Below are 8664 nucleotides of genomic sequence, written 5' to 3'. Positions count from 1 at the left end.
TGGAAAGTTGTTAAGGATAGAGGTCTTAAGAAAACTTTGGTAATAAATTATCTATCAGCTCACCCACAAGATGAAATTCATTCAGATTACAGTGCTTAAAGTAACAGTTACCTAATTTTTAATTAAAGCTCTTCTAACCTTTGATATATATTGATGAAAATATCCTTGAAAAAACAACTATTCTAATAAAATTTTAATCATCACAAACACTTTATGACCTCTTGTTCTTTTAAGCTTTGTATAACAGCAATTATAAAAACTTAGCCCAGACTTGTCACTGGCTGTGCTTGTTCTGCCTGACTTGTCATTGGGTGTGCTTGTTCTGCCTGACTGACTTGTCACTGGCTGTGCTTGTTCTGCCTGACTGACTTGTCACTGGCTGTGCTTGTTCTGCCTGACTTGTCATTGGGTGTGCTTGTTCTGCCTGACTGACTTGTCACTGGCTGCGCTTGTTCTGCCTGACTTACTTGTCACTGGCTGTACTTGTTCTGCCTGACTGACTTGTCACTGGCTGTGCTTGTTCTTCCTGACTTACTTGTCACTGGCTGTACTTGTTCTGCCTGACTGTGACTTGTCACTGGCTTTATTTACTTAAATCATTATTACCATTGAGATGTTGAGGGTAATTATAACTGTATATAATTAAAGTCAGAATCATCCTTTATTAACTTATTTACCTTAAATTAAACCTCACATTAGTACAAGCCAGGAATTTTTTGGGGGTGCCTAATTTAAAAAATCAAAACTATTAATAATGTCATCAATTCTCATTATATATTTCTACACAATAATAACTCCAATAATCATATGTCTATTCTCATATAAAAATGAACAGTAGACCTAATAAAAATGGGCACACTAGATGTTTGTACATGAATGTATTTTTCATTTAAAACACTTTTAATAACCATAGGAAAGTTGGAACCAAACATTATCACTAGTCGTCCTTTGAAATTTTTAAGTATACTAACGATAGTCATATAAAAATTCCCAATTGGTTCATTGATTATAAGTATATTGGCATTTGAATATTCTTTATTAATACAAGTTTCTTTAACTATATGCCTAATATACCCGTTTGGTAACCATTTAACTGCAGTTATATACTCTAATCTTTCTGTGTTTTCTGTTGGAATAATGCTCACACCTCGATTCAGCAAAAAACTCTCAACCCATCCACCACGAGCATAAATAGACACCACAGTGTCCTTTGGGTTTATAAAACTCATTATTTCATCAAGTTCCTTCTTGGTAAGTATATGCTTTCCAAAAATAAAAATGTGCTCTTGCCAATAACAATCGTTAGCATAATTACAAATATTTTGAAGATGTTCTAATCTTATTTTTGATGCACAATTTAAGACAGTAGATTTCGGCTGGAAATAAGCAATCTCACCTTGCCAAGATAATCGTTCATCTTCAGAAAAGAAAGATGAACGTGGATAACCATCTATTGGTAGTTCAGGGTGGAATTGAGGTGAAAATTTATTATTTATATGATGTCCCCAGAATGGAACATGTGCAACTGAAAGATCTTGCAACTGAATGTGATCTAAATCAACTTCAATATTTACTAACTTAGGTAGAGAGGATTTCTTTTTCTTTGGGTGTATCATTAACATTATTAAATGTAAAAATGCACCATGAAATAAATCTGTTTGGTTGCCTTCAGGAAATTCTTTGATTATTATGATATATGTACTGTAAAATAGAATAATTAAATAAAATAAAGTTAATATAACCTGATAACAGTTCATATAAAAAAAAGGAGTAACATTAATCCCATACTTAAAACCATATAATAACCATGTACTCCATAGATTAATTTCCACATAAAATAAGTAATCATTAAACATGCTACTAGAAATAAGACATTTGTGTCATCTATAGTACATATACCAATTCCTAAGCAGAAATATATAACCATATATTGAACTTGCTTCCTGCAAACTTCTCTGTTTCTTTCACATATTAGGCAAAAAAGAAGTGCAACAAAATTCACTTCTCTAAGCCCTGAATAATACCAAAAAAGACCACAAAGAACTGTCCACAGGTTAAATATGTGTGTACTATAAACATCATCTAAATACAGTTGAATTTCATATGAAAGTGGTTGCCAAATGAAATCTTCTAACAGCAACATCATGATGATAATGATGATGATGATGGAAGCCAATCAATAAGTCTATTCTTACTTAAACATCCTGTAGACAAAAGAAAAAAATATGATTTAGATTATTTCCACACCATACAACACATACATACATAAATCAGCGATGTTTCTTATATTTATAGACTTCCCCATCTTTATATATATGAAGATCAATAGTTCGAAGAATATCCCCTAAACATTCTAAATTGTTTTCAGATTTTGTTTTAGGAAGGCAGTTTAATCTTTTAAGATTTTGTTTGGGGAGAGAACAGAGAAGAATAGTCTCTAACCAATTTACACATTTAAATTTTTTCATAAGTAAATTATACAAATTATATATAACAATTCTTGTTACTTCATTGACATATTTTACAGTAGGTGATCGATTATATACATTACTTAAATTATCTTTTAGGTCATATATATCGGTATGGGACAGAAGAATGGGTTTAATACATCTTTCATTCAATATAGGTTTTCTAATTAGAGAATAAGGTATTTTTCCTTGTATAATCCAAATAGATTCCATAAGAGCCCATCCTTGATATCGTAACGTATTTTCTAAGAGAATAATGTATAATTTGATAATATGAATTCTTTTTAGGAGTTTGTATAAATAATAACTGAATTGTCTTCGAATAAAATCAAGAATAAATTCACATCGGTAATGATCCCATTTTCCATTTATTATTAAAAACCCAATATTTTGACATATATCTATATATGTGTCAAACATAACTGATATAATATTATTAAATTCACTATCTAACATATCAAACATTGGCAAATAAATATGCTTTATATTATAATTATAAAGATTAATTGAATAATTTAATATATCAATAAAATATTTACCAACTAAAATTTTAACTTGTGAATCAGTAATAACATCTCCCATTATTTTTTTATTTAATAAAAAATCAAATGGTATGGTAAATAAATTTGTTTTTGGTATACGACTACACTCAGGAACAGTACTTACTGTGATTACAGGAACAGATGAACTGGTCTATAAACCCTCATAATTTGCCTGTTTATATACCTTCCATCCCAGGTATACAATAATTACTATCTCTATTATAATCTCATTTGTGTTATTATTATCTTTCCATAAAATATAATGAGACTAAGACGTGGAGGTAGGGGAAGGGGGATGGGGGTGCATCCAAGAATCTCTCTATCAAGTCGATAATATGGCCAGATTCTCTACGTCCTTATTTTTGCAAGCGTCCATGAACACATCATCTTCTTCATCAGTGAAGTGTCGCTACTGCCATCCTTGACCCCGACTCAAAACTTAATTTAACCCTGGTGTTCTATGATAATGTATAAATACTATAAACCTCATTGAGATGGTAACTAAAATACAAAGTTAGTTGGTATAGTTTGACAACCTGTTGTAACATATCTATATTTATAATATAATAATTAATATATGGTCAGTTTAAATGTACATTTTTTTATATAAAATAGGATGAAATAAAATATTAATATACAGTTATTCCTCATCATTGATATTTGCACATTGAGCACATATTAAATCAAAACTATTAAAACGTGTAAATCTTACCGCTACCATATCACACCAATTGATTTTTTGTTTTAGAGCAAAATATTCATCCTTTAGAGATTTAGAACAATGAAGACAGTAGTGGCGTTCACTTATATTAATTTCATTAAATGTCGCCAATTGTTGTCCAAGAATTGTATTAATATCTTTTTCAATCAATTATTCAATTCAATTTCCAATACATCAAATTTTAAATTGTTAGTGATTGTTGCAATCATATGATGTTCACAAATTACATCTTTTCCTTTAAATAATCGAACTAATGAAAATGTTGGCATAGTTTGAAATGTTATTAACATATCTGTATAAATGATATAATAATTATAACTTGGATGATATTCACCATTAAAGGTGCATTTTGTTTTTAACCAAAATATAAAATCTGGTGTTCTATGATAAGATAATGCATAGGCACTATAAATCTCACTGTAAGTTAACGGAGGTGGTAACCAACAATTGCATTCACCATCATATTCATGTCGGTCATATAAATTATATATAGAGAGAACATCATCTAGAAATCTTTGAAAACTCCCATCTATTGTAATAACACAAAATTTTTCCATATAAGAATTACAATAATGGTCATAACAGTACATATATATACTTGAAATAGATGAACAAATAACTAAAACATTGTCTTCACAACTCCTTTCTTGCACCTGACACATTTCAGTACTTACAGGAATTATAAAGTTACGTAGTCCCAAAATACAATACATAATCCAACATAAATCCTGATTCCTCTTACTTACCATTAGTAGATATACATTAATATTTAAATTATAACAGGGTTTATTTTGTTCAGATAAAATGTTTCTAAATTTGATTACTGAAATTTCTTTCAATTTTTTTCTCCAGTCTTCCTCCCTATTAATATCAGAAGAATCTGGCATAAGCACCAATACATCAAAAGAAAAAGAAAAAGAATTAAACATAGAAAATGAACAAATAGCATTTTGCGGTAACTGTTGTACAAGTGGTGATTGTGGCTGCGATTCGATAATTAAAAATTGCAAAGATGAATGCTGCTTTACTATCTTCAAAACTATACTGACTATATCCACTCCAGGAACATAATCGACACGTGTAATTTCACCTTTACTTGGAACATGATTGATTAGAAGGGCCTGTTCACAATAATATGTTTGTTCTGACGATTGAAGAATTATATTTTCTGTCAGATAGAGTGCAGAATGTACCTTATAATGATTAATATTAGATTGCTGTAAGTTTTGAAAAGAAAAAAGAAAAATAACTGTATATCCATAAAAAATATCCAGAACAGTTGATGTGGGATACATTCGAAGACAAATATTTAACAATTGTAAAATTTCATCTGTATCCCGAGAGAACATTGTCATAGCTGTCACTAAAGACCACACTTTGTTTTTGTTTATCATACCTTTTAAAGGATGATTAACACTCGTCATTGTTTTTAATGTTGATGTAAACATAGGATGATCATTCAATAACTCAAATAGTTCAGAGTCTTTTTTTTCTTGACCCATTTTCGACCAGTTATTCATTTTAGTCTCGATCATCTTTAGAAGGCCTCTCATACAGTATCTTCCATCGGTTATGTTGTATTTGATGTAACATAATTGTTCCACAATATAGGATGCATTGTAAAGAGACAAATTACCATCTTCATTGCTATGTAGAAGTGGACTAGGGAAAAGAGTATATGAATCCCATATTAATCGATGATAAAGAGTGCGGAATGGCATGTATGACGAGTCAAGAATAACATGGCTCCAAATTTTACAAACTCTGGAACAAATAATTAAAAGATGACGATATGGAACAAGTGCAAATATGTTTTCTAATAACACCTGTGGTAGGGACGACATTTTGGGGATTAGAGTTTGCATCAACACCTGTTGTATTACAGTGTTCAGTAAGCAAAACAGTAAGTAATTTAAGTATGGTAGTAGTAGTAGTATTAGTTTTTTTTTTTTTTTTTAATCAGGGACTCAAATCTCTTTTTTTTCAACTATCCATCAGGGTGTTTGTGACTGCTGTCACATCTGCACACGTTCAATGTTGAATATACTATCCAATATCATTGGATACTAACCAGAAAACTAATCAATATCGACATAGTATAGAGTATATAGTATAGTGCTGGATACTGGAAAACAATCCAACATTGAATGACTCATTCAACATTGAATTACTCATTCAATATTGAATGGTATTCCAATATTTAATATAATATCCAATATCACTTAATACTGGAAAACTACTCAACAGGATAAAAACAATAACATATTTGACTTTGGTTGCATAATTACCTTATTTTTTAAAAATATCTGAATTAAAATTCATATAATTAAAAAAAGAGAAAATTAAGAATGAATAATCTACTGTCAACAATTATTATGTTAATAATATTAATTATTTTCCTAACAGTTATAGTAGTCATTAATTCACGGAAAAAATCTAAAAATACTAAAAAATTATATAAAAAGGAAAACAATTACAATTCCATCAGCCATGACACAACACCAAAGTCCATTGAGCTAATAAAATATGTAGGAGCAGGAGTGGGAGGGGAATTACACAACGTAGGAGTAGTGGGAGGGGAATTATATAACGCAGGAGAAGGAGTAGAGTTACATGATGCAGGGGAAGGAGGAGCAGAAGAATTACAAGACGATGGAGAAGGAGGAGGAGGAGGAGGAGGAAGAGGAAGAGAATTACAAGACACTGGAGAAGGAGGAGTAGGAGGAGAATTACATGATGCCGGAGAAGGAGGAGGAGGAGGAGGAGGAAGAGGTAGAGAATTACAAGACACTGGAGAAGGAGGAGTAGGAGGAGAATTACATGATGCCGGAGAAGGAAGAGGAGGAGGAGGAGGAGGAGGAGAATTACATGATGCCGGAGAAGGAAGAGGAGGAGGAGGAGGAGGAGGAGAATTACATGATGCCGAAGAAGGAAAAGGAGGAGGAGGAGGAGGAGGAGAATTACATGATGCCGGAGAAGGAAGAGGAGGAGGAGGAGGAGGAGGAGGAGGAGTAGGAGAATTACAAGATGTCGGAGAAGGAGGAGGAGGAGAAGAAGGCGGAGTAGAATTACAAACAAGTGAAAATGAGTCCTCTGGCGTTCCTCACGTCATCAGTCAAATGGAATCCGTCGAACAACCTCATGAATTACTTCAAGAATTATTACAATCCTCCACAGATTCGTCTAAACTTCGAAAATCCCAAATGAAATCCAAACTTATAGAATCATTATTCTCGCCATTTATCGAAGACATAAAAACTTATAAAGGTCTCTTTATTGTTCCCAAACCACCAATTTCGTATAATCCTAAAACTATTACTGAAACTGATAAGACACTAATTCAACCCTTTAATAAATTCCTTAGTTATTATGATGAAATCCACAACTTTACCAATGGTTATTCTGCATATTACATAAATAAACAATATACAAATTCTAATATTGATAGGGGATATTATACAAAAAATCCAATTATATTAATATTTCCATGGAATTTCCATAATTTCACACCTGATATTTATACAGATCGACGTGAAATAAAAGACGTCAAATTAAAGAACAATTTAGATGCATCACGTAAAAAATGTCGAAAGGAAGGAAAACGATTTTACATGAACAAATTGTTGATATCATGTACCCATGCTGCAAGTCAAGATATATTTAATTGTGGATTTTATTCGGACAGTTTCCCAATGAAAGAAAATTCACTACCCCCATTCGTGGTTATGAAACTTGAACTCGAAGACGGTCATAATGAGGTGGAATGTAAAATGTTAGCTAAGAATATTAATTCCTCAGACACATTTGCTAGCATTAAATTTAACATTTATGTGGAAGTCGAGAAAGAAGAACAAACAAAGAATCACATGGAGGAGGAGAATTACAAAATGCAGGAGAAGGAGTAGGAAAGGTAAAAACTTCACAAACAGTAGAAGGAGGAGGAGGAGGAGGAGGAGGAGACCCACAAACAGTTGGAGGAGGAGAAGGAGGAGGGGGAGAAGGAGGAGGAGGAGGAGGAGGAGGCGGAGACCCACAAACAGTTGGAGGAGGAGAAGGAGGAGGAGGAGGAGGAGACCCACAAACAGTTGGAGGAGGAGAAGGAGGAGGAGGAGGAGGAGGAGGAGACCCACAAACAGTTGGAGGAGGAGAAGGAGGAGGAGGAGGAGGAGGAGACCCACAAACAGTTGGAGGAGGAGGAGGAGGAGGAGGAGGAGGAGACCACAAACAGTTGGAGAGAAGGAGGAGGAGGAGGAGGAGAGGAGAACCCACAAACCGTTGGAGGAGGAGAAGGAGGAAGGAGGAGGAGACCCAGAAAACAGTTGGAGGAGAAGGAGGAGGAGGAGACCCACAAACAGTTGGAGGAGGAGAAGGAGGAGGAGGAGGAGGAGGAGGAGACCCACAAACAGTTGGAGGAGGAGGAGAAGGAGGAGGAGGAGGAGGAGGAGGAGACCCACAAACAGTTGGAGGAGGAGGAGGATCACATAGAACCCCCCACCGAAAAAAAGATAAAAAAAACTGGATTCAGTTTAGTGGAAGAAAACGTATTTATCTTGACCCAGACGCTGGTCTTATAGAGTCATTTTAATTTTATTTACTCTGATATATAAAAGGCCCGGAGATTTTATATACTCGGGTATATAAAACGTCAAAAAAGTATATAAAACTATCAATTGAATATAAAAATTAAAGGTTCCACCAGGCTTCTGTGCTGGCTAGGGTTCAAGTCTCCTGGTGGGAAAGTGTTCTCAATAACTTCACTCTCGTGTTTAGGAGAGTTGTGAATCAAGCATAGACATAGTGTTCTCCCATATTAACAGGGACTTGATGAAAAACGTAAAAATGATAGTCATCCTTAAGAATTATTTGACTCTAAAATTCAGGGATGGTCAACTTCTTGGCTGCTCCCAAGAGAACTGTTGCCGTCCAAAATGTC

This window comes from Procambarus clarkii, unplaced genomic scaffold (genome assembly GCF_040958095.1).
Source record: "Procambarus clarkii isolate CNS0578487 unplaced genomic scaffold, FALCON_Pclarkii_2.0 HiC_scaffold_170, whole genome shotgun sequence".
NCBI lineage: Eukaryota > Metazoa > Arthropoda > Malacostraca > Decapoda > Cambaridae > Procambarus > Procambarus clarkii.
This window is presented reverse-complemented; position numbering follows the sequence as displayed.